Genomic DNA, 12218 nt, shown 5'->3' with positions numbered 1-12218 from the left:
GCGTCTCGTCCCGTGTGACTGCTCTGATTTTAAAGCCCAAACCGAAACTTTAAAAGACACACACACGCTCCTCGTCGTGCATAGCGTGTCTCAGAGGAGCGTTTACTGCAACTCAGAGCACGATGATGATGATGATGTGGGATCCGTCTGCAAAACACGGAGCAGGACGCACGTCACACAGGAAACACTTCCTGGAACAGTGTGGCGGCGATTGTGTGCGCTTGTGAGCGCTTGTGAGCATGTGGCGGGGTTACGTCAGGTGATTGGGGACAACACAGAGAGAGAAAAGAGGCGAGAAAGTCGGAAAATGAAAGAGCGAGAAGAATCAGAGGATACAAGCAGAAGAAAGAAAAAGAAATAGAAAGTGTGTGCAGCGGTTAAAAGAAAACTGTCAATGTTTTTGGGAAACATGACAAATTCAGGCGGGCACCAACAGACAGGAAATGTGACCTGTCCGATGGCAAGCTGTCAGACAGACACACAAATCAGGCGGCAGTTCGCACTGACTAGACATACCCGCACTGTAGCATCCTGTGTGTGTGTGTGTGTGTGCGTGTGTGTGTGTGTGTGTGTGTGTGTGTGTGTGTGTGTGTGTGTGTGTGTGTGTGTGTGTGTGTGTGTGTTGCTCAGTGAGGCGTGACATGGCTCAGTGATTTCTGAGGGGCTCCCGTCTCTCTTTGTCACTCGGCCTGCTGCTGGGACAATCACCCCCCTGGGACACCACAGACACACACTCATTTGTATACCCTCACATGCCTGCACACAGTGGCTAACTGTATTGTGTGTGTGTGTGTGAGTGTGTGTGTGTGTGTGTGTATGTGTGTGTTTGTGTGTGTGGCTACTGTTTACAGCTAATCAGTTCTGCCAGGCTAATTAAAAAGAGTCAGCTGACTAAAGCCCCTATAGCTCTGCAACAAACAGATGTGCATGCACAAACACACACCCAGAGAAGTGCTGAGTTGGGTGGCCGTGCAGTCATTACCATGGACAGTCACGGAGACGCAGCGCCTCTTTAACAACACAACTAATGAGGGGAGATATAAGGTTTGGTGCATCATACATCTTTTTGCAAAATCAAGGCGAGGCGTACAGCTACAGAACAGACTGCAGGTCGGGACTGGAGAGTTGCTAGTTTGAATCTCAGTGTTGTGTGAATGCAGCAACCAACCAGGACTACCCACCTACTTTCATTATCATTTTATCTGGAGATTATTGTCTCGATTCATCAAAATTGTTGATTAACTATTCAATTAATCGACTACTTTCTTCATCTCTACAATTGACACCGTGCATTCTTTTGAAAGTGAGTGAAAAAGCGTCCAAATCATATCCATCTTTGTGTAGAAGCAGTATTTCTTTCATAACATATGCAAACATAAATGACAGCTGAACTGACAAACACTATTTGCATTCGTTTGTATTTATTTCTACACTGAAAAAAATAGGTTTTCCAGTCTTTCTTCGTCTTACTGTAACTGAAGACGAGTTAATAAGATCATTATTTAAAGTCTCTCCAAAGACTCCTCGCCTTCTGTGAGGAATATAACGCCGCCTCACAGCAGGGAGTAGTCAATCCGTATATACAGTATATATACAGTCCCTATATAATCTGATGGTTTCCTGCGTACAGGAGACGACAACACAAAGAGCAATAAATTCCTGCTCACACAAAAACAACATAAACGTACGTCGTTACGCAAACACACACACACAAAGAGACAACTATGCGAATGCGCTGACTGCAGCCATCTGATCACATGTTTGAGTGTGTACAAACTCAGTGAGTGTTTGTGTGTGTGTGTGTGTGAAGGACGAGACAGGAATTCCTGCTATTTAAACCGGCCCTTCCCTTTCCGACTACAGAGACAGAGACAGATTCAAGCCCAAGAAGAGCTGGAGATGCAAAAACATATAACAGGCAGTGAAAAGGTGTAAACATACAGAATAACTGCGAAGGTGAATGAGGTATTTATTCAAGACGTACTGGAAACACACTCAACCCTCAACTGTAGCTCCCAGATTGAAAACAGTGCGTCATTTCTGCACATTTCCGAGAATAAAAACTTGATAAGTGGCATCTAAGATGATGGATAAACAAACAGATGAAAGAAAATGCAATGTTTTCCCTTCCTACTTCAGTTAAATAGAGATGATCATAAAGACTGAGGACCAGAGTGAGACGTATTTAAAGTGAATAAGAGGAGACGGTGAGTCAGAGACGAGCACGCAAGAGAAATAAAAAGTTAAGTGAGAGGATGAAAAATTTAAACAAACAAGAAGGAAAGGGCTGCGAGTGATTTCACAAGGTGAAGGAGAGGTAAGGGAGGAAGAGTAAAGGCTTTTTCTTCAGGATGCAGGATGTGTTTTTCATTTATTTCCAATGTTAAGATACTTTCTGATCTCCTAATTGGACCCTTTTAGAAAACATGAGTGAATGAGACATCTTCTACTGTCCTTCAGCTCAAGGACAATGACTGAAGCCCTTTACATACCGGTGGGCATTTTTCTCGTGCGTAATTGATTCGCACATCATTATATTTTTTCTAGAACAGTTGTTTTTGTCATTAATACTTTCACACAGAACTCGAATATTACGTGGGGAAAAAGCAACGTCATTTTCGGTGAATAAAAGCATCAACCAATCACGTTGCGTGGAACAGGTTGAGTTTATATTTATGAAGCAACAACACTCCATAGTCCGGACCAGGGATGTTTAAAGAGAACCGGATGCAGCGTTGGAGGCGGGGCCTTGTTCATTCCTATGAAAGTTGCTCAGTGGCGCATGAGTTCAGACTTTTGAGTATAAAATTACCCAGTACTTCCAGCGATCTTTCGTAGCCATTTGGCCCATACAGCAGGCGCAGTAGCGTTTCCTTTAACGCCGCCTCCTAGCCCTCGGTCTGGATCTCATTCACATGAACGGAGGAGGGAAATAACTCTGGATTTGGCTATTAGAGCATTTTACAACTTTTAGGACCTAATGATTTAAATAAGGGCTGTTCAAGTGTTCATACTGGGTACTTCATTTACCTAAAAAAAGTATTTTTGGGCCAAATGGCATCACGTGATGGTCACTGTTGTTGTAGTACCACCGTTTGGCCACTACGAACATTTGCTTCCTGGGGGCTTGGCTACTTTTAACTTTGACAAAGGCAGCACAGACCCGATGAACTCCTTCTGTTCACACCTTTCACAATAAAAGCCCTAGACATTAGAATATTTGCAGGTGAGTATTTGTCATTTTCGTGTTGTTTATTCGTCACGCTCCCGGTGTTTAAAGGCTTTAAGGAGACATTTTTGGCATTGAGGAGAACGCTTTGATTGGATTTTAAAACCTTTGAATCATGGATTGTCTTAATCCTTTTAAAGAACCATTTCTAATCAACAATTTATGAGAAACGAGAACCATAGACCAAAGTCTAAAAGTGTAATATGAAGGTAGAGTATAATGAATGCACACTATGTGTCCGTATGTCTGTGCATACTTCATATAAAAACACATCAAATATGATCAGGCAGAGGCCAAAAAAGCAGAGAAGATGAAGGCTAGAGAGAGGGAGAGATAGCAGGGAGGAAAGATGATGGGAGGATAAGGGACAGAGGTAAGAGGAGGAGGGAGGAGGAGTGAGAGGAGAAGCAGAGAGGAATATAGAGAGGGGAGTTCAACAAGGTTGTCATCTTAGTGCTGCTGATGTAATCCCTAAAATTAGCAGCAACAACAGCCGCAGATAGTGCCCCACTGGTACACTGCACAGCCCAGCGTGCTGTACTCTACACACACACTCTCATGCACATCAGCATGTCTGCAGCTTTCAAACAGCAATTTTCATTGCATGTTAAAAAATACCACGATTCAAACCTCTATATATGTCAGATCATTTATTTAAAGTCTTCTTCAGACTATTTAAAGGAAGTGTTATATATTTGTGCGATGTGCATCACGGAAGATGAATGCAGCAGGAGTCCAGCAGCGGGGCTGCAGCACCGCTGGGCGACTGAGGGCTGTGTGTTTTTTGGTTGGTTGTTTGAAGGCAGCGGTCCAAGACGCCGTTGAATATTTTGAGCCTGAGTCACAATTTGAGGAAGTAAACAAGTCATTGATTGGCACGTGATCGTTGTACCATCGCCAGCTGTTAGAAGGAAAAATATTTTGGTCTTTTTGGTTTTGTTTTTTTGCTTGTTAACAGTAATCTGATCTATAGCTTTTCTGGATTTTTCGTAGACGCAGACCAAATAAAAAAAACATCACACCATCCTTGATGTAATCCACTAGTTTCTGCAGGTACATACTAAAGTTTCATTTGGCCTTCTTACGATTATTTGGAGCCATAAAATCTAACTTTTTGTGCATGACCTGGCACGCCTGTGTGGTATGATAATAAATAACAACATTAACCCATTTGTGCCCGTGTTCTCTGGGCTTGCCTAAACACACGTGAGGACATTTTCAAAATTGGTTTAACTGCTTGGCTGAAAAGTGAATTTTTCTTATCATACTACTTCTAGTATTTGGGCACATAGGGCTACTGTTTTTGCATTAGACTTTTAGGAAAAACGGTCTGATATGTTAAGAAAATGTCTGTATCTTAGAAACTACAAGGAGCACAATCAAGTATTTGGTATCTATGAACACATAACAAGTGGAATATCAAAGATATGCACACATATGCAGTGTAAACAATATATTTTATATATAATACATTTAATAAACACAATGTTTTTTGTGCTTTTTTTTTCTTCCATTTTTCAAAAATCCTGATTTCGACTATTAAAAAAAGTGCCATGTTATCTAAAAATGTTAAAGTTTCACTGTTAGATACTTTCCCAAAGTATGTCCGTATCAAATTTCAAGACATTTGACCGATCATAACAAATGTGGCATTTTTCTTTATCATACTAAATATAGCCTTTGGGCACAAATGGGTTAATAACAACATTAAGATGATGAGATATTTTGTTTGACACAAAAAAGGCGATAAAATTAACTCTGAAACGGTTTCAGCTTTGAGGCATTTATCAGTTTTTTAGGTACTAACCTCACCGAGTCAGAGCAAGTTAAAATAATGCTATGTGTTCCTTGCAAGTACAATTAACCCTTGTTAGATCCGTTCCTCCACTACCTCATCCCCCGACCGACCTTCCTCGCTCTCCTGTCTTAACCCCTCTCGACCCTGCCTTTCTCTCACCCCATCCTTCCTGCCTCCCATTAAATCCCCGTCTGACCTTCCTACAACCTTCACCTTTCTGCCCCGTCACTCCAACCCCCCACGCCTCACCACCCCCTTCTGCTGCACGCCCACTCATCTTTTTCATTACCTGTCAGCCCCCATTATCTTCATTTCACCTTCCTTTCTCCTCCCTCAACCCCTCTTCTCCATCGGTCCTTCAGAGCCCCTCACTCCAATACATCCATCTTCTATCCTTCATTCCTTATCACTCATTCACTCCTTTGTGTCTGTCAAGTAATTTCACTCTTTGTTATGTTATATTTCATATAATTGTCAACTTTGCTTTCCATTCTCTAATCCCTCTCGTCTTCTTCTTCTTCCCTGCCGCCTTCCTTCCTCTCCTCTTTGATTTTTTAAAAGGTTATTCTCATGGCATCTCTGCTTCACTAGACAATCGGAGAGCGAAAGGAAAAACAGGAAAAGGAAATCTAGATCAAAATAATGTGGTATTGCCGAGTCAAAGTTTTCTTTCTTTAGCTGCTGAGTCACCTGAATGCAGATGGAGTTTTTCTTTGTTAGTACTTTCAGATTGGTTTTGAAAGTTTGAATGTTTTACGAGTTGACGAAAAGCAGTCACAGTTTGCTTTCATTGTTAAACCAACTTTTCCATCTCAGCCAAGCATAAAAAACAATTTAGATATTTTGGCTTTATTTTAAAATTTACAGCATTTAGGTGTTGCAAATTGAAAACGCACGTAAAGTTAGGACGATGGAAACACTCATTATTTTTTAGGGATGTTGTTAAAGAATTGAATTACCATCTATACCGTACAAAGGTTAACAACAGTGATGCCAACGCCTGATGAGATGAATAATGAGTGGAAACAAACCCTCCCACAAACTGACTCATAACAAATTACGATAAAATGTGAAATAAAAACCAACCCGGTTGTATCTGAACATTAATACAGCTTCTAATCAACACCAATCTCTGGCTTTCAGAACTCACTTTCAAGGCCACGATAACATCATCACCATCAAGTTTCTGTTGGCTTTATCATTCATGTAAATTACTGTCAGCGACTATAAGAACTGTCCACCGCTGTTGTTGCAATTCCTTGATTACAACAAGCCAACAAGTCTATTGGGGCGCTTTCACAAGCCGATAATTAGTCAGTTTTAATTTAAGTCTGGAGCGGTTAGATTGGGCAATTGTGAACGCAGTAATCATATTCGGACCGCTTGCGAGAGGTGGACCGTTTCTAAGCGAACTAAAACGCAGGCTGCCTGTTCGGGCATTTGTTGAAATCGACACAGATGTTTGCTTGACATCTGAGCCGAAGAGAATATACAGAATATGCTAAATAAAGTCCACAAAAATAGTCACGTTTATAAAGTTATTTGACGAACAGTGGCTTGTGAAAGTGTTCTTTTAGTTGATACTTGATTACTTGATACAATTAAAACATTCACACTATTTACCTGACATCAATAAAACTAGAAACTATCATTATCCTGGTCGAAAATCCAATAAAGGTAATAATGATAGCTATAATAATGTAGCCCTCCTGCACCATTTCCTGAGTGAAAACATGCACATTTTTATTCTCACGGCCTTTCTTATTCCTTTCCTTCCCCCCCTTCTTCCTGGATCCCCGTCTCTCCCTGGGGGCCCTGCTTGGTCTAGTGGTGGCAGAGCCGGCTGGAGGCCCTTGGGGGTTTCGTTGGCCCCACCTGCATTCTGATAGAATGAGACCAGATGAGTTCGGGAACGGACTGGATGCATTAAAGCAGCGAGGGGCTTTAAAACATAAGCAGCCCAGAAAGCTCTGCAGAAGTCCGAGGTAGACGAAACAGCAAGACAGACGTACATAAAAACCTGCATACTGTACAATAAAAAAAAGTACTAAAAAAACAGACACACCCAAACACTGAGAAATAGTCGCACGCACAGATACACACACACACACACACTTAATGACAATGAAAATGAAGCCAGGGATATTACGGGAATGTTAACAACTTTATCCTCACCTGATGCCAAGCAAAACTCTATAAAACTGACCAACGCCAGTGAGCTCATTCCAACACAATCAGCCCAGGAAATGGACTTTTTCAACAAACCACCGCAGTGGCTGGAGCTCCACACATTTCCCAGACATGTTCGATGTTTGACCAGGTCCTTTTTTTAAATACAGAGTCTTGGAACAACCAATTCTACCGGCCAAAGTGGCCGATAGGAAACAAACTGAAATCTAATACAAAGCAAGTTTGTCTTCCCATCACGCCATCCCGACGACCTTCAAACCCGAAGGGATCATTTTTCCATTAGTCTCCACATCAAGGTTGACACGGTTATGACAAAGCATTTGTATGAGTCACACCTATGACTTGCCCCCTAAACTTAGATTTAACCTGATTGTAAAGCAGTGATGTTAGAGTAACTTGAGTAATGTCTCTGCATGACGAGCACAAGCTCATCAAATTGATCTAATATGACACCACCAGAGACGGAGTCATAAAAGGTAAAAGTCATTGCTAATGGCTCCCTAAAAATAAAACTGGTATTATACTGTATGAGGTAAGAGTGAAAATGAGAGTGCAGTTAAAGTGTTAAAGCTACATACACAACCTGCTGGACCATTCTTTATAGTTACAACAATGAAAAATGATTTAAACATTAAGGTGCTTTCAAGCAAAAGTAGCTTCATTGAGATTGAGAGTCCATTTTTGACCTCGGAAACAGTAGTTGACAAAACAACCTCACCACCAAGGCCATTTAGTAGCTGTTCTGGAGCTTTCGATTGATACGAACTTCCTCAGCAGATTAAGTGTCCTGGGGGCTTCAGCTGTTTTCTGTTGTTGTTTTTTTCAAATGGAAACGCCCACTGAGTCGTTAGCAAAAGGCAGTGACGTAGGTTACTAAAGTAAGCTAATCAATAAGGTTATGAATAATGTGAACTCGAGCGCTAGCTGAGTCAAAGTTAACTGTTCTTAGTTTGGAAATAACTGAAAGGGGTTAGTTTGGATTTTCTGAAGTGGGGTTGTGTTTATACTCCCGCGTTCTGCGAGGTAAAATTACTGTTTTTGTCAATGGAGTCTGGTGGCTTTGCAACATAACGGCTTCAGTTCCCCGTCTGACGGTGATGTAGACAGGAGCAGCAGAAAAACGTATTTCAGCCACCTAAAAAAATCAATATCTGTTGAAGTGCACGCTATATTTGAATGTTTTTACCGCTTTACCTCGCCAACAGACAGCCCTTTCCGACTGGGAACTAAAGCGTTCATATTGCTGTCCTCAAAGCCACCAGACTACATTCACAGAAACAGACATTTTTCCTTGCAGAACACAGGAGTCGCAGCATCGATCGGGTAGTTTGTTTGTTTTGTTGTGTGACATTCATAGCGTTCACAAGTTACTGTTAGTAATAAACAAATACTGTATACATGTCTGTTAGAGTGTCATCATGCAGAAACCTACGTCAGGTCATATGGGAAAAGGTTTTTAGAAGGGCTTGGGAAAATGGGAACACAGGGAATGAATATAATCTTTTAAAAGATATTTGACCATCACTGGTTGAGCCCAGCTGCGTTGCTCACTGCTGTTTAGGAACAAGTTTGATGTGATTTGTTGCTTCCTGTGTGCAGAGATTTCCACTAAAGACATCACCTACCTACAGTAATGTGGGTAAGCAGGACATGTCTACTGTATAAACAGAGAGAGTGTAATTTTAGAAATCATGCCTCGAGTAGCTTTCACAAACCTCCCCCCTCTGCCCAGAGGAATTTCATTAGACGTTCACTAGTGGCTGATGCTTTACATTATTAATGCAGGTTTTCACACGTGTGTCCCAGGTTATAGCCAGAAGAGAAGGGGAAACAAATGCTTAAGTGTTTGGAAGGGAAAAAAAACGAAGCAGACGTCAGACGGTTTGACTTATGACACAGGAAGTTTGCTAACCACAAGACGTTGCAAGACTCGACGCTGCGTTTCCGGCGTGTACCAACACTCGATTGCTTCAAAACAGCAGAGAGGATGCTGCTTCACGCTCCACAAGCATGTTCAAGACGAATCTAGATACTTATAACACAAAGGGCGTCTCACAGCTGCAAATGAACCCTGGGTAACATTCAAAACAAACGCTATTTTAAAGGGAGTGTGCTACTGGCTTGTCTCTGAAATATCAACACATTTAGCACAACTTGGATCACAGCATAACATCGCTGCTGATTTTATTCTAGTGTTGAGCATACTGGACCACCCTGAGCAGATGGCTGATCCTGCTTCATGTTAAATTAATGATCCAGGGGTGGTGTGGAGTGGCCTGGCTGTAAAAAGCCCTTCCAGCAGGTTTCCCCTGCAGGGCAAATGAGGTGATGGGTTCATCTATCTATCTGCTAGTCCAGTGAGAGAAAGACAGGAACCCGGCGAGGCATCTGATGTCTTAATGAAGTGACTTCCACTGTGTGCATGTGTCTGTTTCAGTGCAACGCGTTACGACTGTGTGTGTGTGTGGTATGAGTCATTCGTGGTCTGTCATGGTAGTGCGAGTATGCAAAGGATCTTATGTCTCGCGTCCTGCTGGAAGAGGAATTAGGTTTCTGGATCGATGGGAATCAATCAGAAGCAGAGTCATCGCAGAGAATAAAAGATGTAGAAAATAAAGGTTGGTAAGGCTGGCTCAGTTTTAAAGCTAGAGTGAAGATACTGGCATCAAAGGAAACTAGAAAACCTAAGGAATCCATTGGTAACAACCATGTCATACTAGCTAGTCGAGATGGAGGCTAAATAACGCTCCAAATTTGCACTAAATTTTGGCGAGGAAAAACTGGCATGGCCATTTTCAAAGGGGTCCCTTGACCTCTGACCTCAAGATATGTGAATGAAAATGGGTTCTATGGGTACCCACGAGTCTCCTCTTTACAGACATGCCCACTTTATGATAATCACATGCAGTTTGGGGAAAGTCATAGTCAAGTCAGCACACTGACTAAATGCAGTACCTGTGAGGGTTTCTGGACAATATTTGTCATTGTTTCGTGTTGTTAATTGATTTCCAATAATAAATATATACATACATTTGCATAAAGCATATTTGCCCACTCCCATGTTGATAAGAGTATTAAATACTTGACACATCTCCCTTTAAGGTGCATTTTGAACAGATAAAAATGTGCTATTAATTTGCGATTAATCCCGATTAACTATGGACATCCATGCGATTAATCGCGAATAAATATTTTAATAGATCGACAGCCTTAAAAATAATAAAAACAAAGCTTGTTGTAATCAGCAGTTTGTCCTTCTCTGCCTCTAAAAATCAAGAAAAAACACACCCAGCAGGCCTACTCATTGGTGTGATTTGTAGGTAGAAGCTGCATTGTCTACATGCTACATTTTCTTCCTATCCCTGCACCATGTCTTACAGCAGGACTCTTCTCAATTCACAGCTTCAAGAACTTTCATTCACTCCAGAGCGAGCCATTAAGAAAGAGAGAGACACACCAGACACTGGAGCACACCAGTGATAATGGATTACTGATGTTATTATGGTTCAATAAGGCCTCTAAACAACATCCTCTGATCCACTGCCAGAAAAAGTGCTCTCTTTGAGTATGTATGTGTGTGTGTATGAACAATATAATAACATCCACCCATTACCATTAGATCATCACAAATGGGCGACCCCCATAGAAACACTGAAACAAGTAATGAGAACTGAGTGTCTATACAAACACAATGCCCCGTGCTGTAACCAGTTATATGCCTTGTTGGTTTATTAAATACAGAGAGAGGGAATGTATTTAACTGGTCAAATGATCAATCAATCAATCAATAAACCAAATACTTATTAAAGCATTTAAGCGAACAATCGTACCTTCATCCACACCGCAGCAGACACACAACACTTGAACTTGAAAATTCAAAGTCTGCACAACCTGGACTCTACTTCAGAGATTTGTTTGAGCATTTTCTCATCATTATTTTTGCAGAGATATGTCTCAGCATGCTAACATTCATACAGATACAGTGAAAGGATGATCTTTGCCATTTTAAAAAGTGCCACATTTTTACTACAAGGCTATTTCAGTGCTGTGTGTGTGATTGCAGTTCTTCTCTGTGCCGTAGGAAGGTGCAAAGAAAGCTCTGGCACTTAGCAAGTATGTGTTACAATTTATTATTTATTTTTCTAATCCATTTGTAACATTTGAGAGAAAAAAATATTTCTCAGTTCAGTGCTACTATTTCCATTTATTCTTGCTTATTCTTTGTTTTTTTAACCGTCATTTTTAACTTTATTTAATATCTTACAATTTTCTCCTGTTTTTTTTTGCACAGTACAGAACACAGTTATAAATGTACTACAACTCATGTAAATAATTACTATTGCATCATCTTGGACCAGGACAATATAGCATTTCACTACATAGTATAGGGATTGATTTGATTTTTATTATACATTGTGATGGCTGTCTCAGCAATCACCTAACCACCAAGAGCACACTAGATGTTCAGAGAGATACAGCAGCTCTGGTGTCTCAGGACTGTCCTCGACCAAAGACATTCTTAGTTGTTAGATGTTGTCGACTAATAGATTCGTTGATTTAAACGACAGATCTGTAAAGTTTCTCCACAAAGAATCACACAAAAGCACCACTTTAAATCTTGTGTTTACTGAGATATGCTCATAATTCATCCAGCATGACTTACTAATCGACTAAAGAAATCTTTTATTGACCAAAACGGCCGATTAGTTCACTGATCGACAAAAAGGGGACAGCCCAATGTCTCACAAATGATCAAATCACAAGACAAACCACATGTTTATAATTTCTCTTTCAGGGATATGTGCCTCTGAGACAAATCTGAGGGAAAACCAAAAAATGTCGCCATCGAGAGTCGCCTCCAACCTGTCTCTGTCGCGTCAGGTTTAAATGTCACAATTAAATGCCTTGTCCTCCATTTGTTAACCAGTCCGTTGTTGATCCCAGCATGCATCTGTTTATTCCACAGTTAGCCCCCTTCCTATCTGCCACCCACAGTGACAG

The 12218-nt window shown here is 41.1% G+C and overlaps 1 protein-coding gene across 6 annotated transcripts in view; it reads right to left on the bottom strand.

Moving 5' to 3' along the window:
• Positions 1 to 12218, bottom strand: part of rapgef6 (Rap guanine nucleotide exchange factor (GEF) 6) — a 161347-nt gene that overhangs the window by 82844 nt on the left and 66285 nt on the right. The gene's annotated exons all lie outside the window — the stretch shown is intronic.

Source organism: Sebastes umbrosus, chromosome 17 (genome assembly GCF_015220745.1).
Source record: "Sebastes umbrosus isolate fSebUmb1 chromosome 17, fSebUmb1.pri, whole genome shotgun sequence".
Classification (NCBI taxonomy): Eukaryota; Metazoa; Chordata; class Actinopteri; order Perciformes; family Sebastidae; genus Sebastes; species Sebastes umbrosus.
Note: the sequence above shows the minus strand (reverse complement) of the source record. Positions and strands in the feature narration are given on the sequence as shown.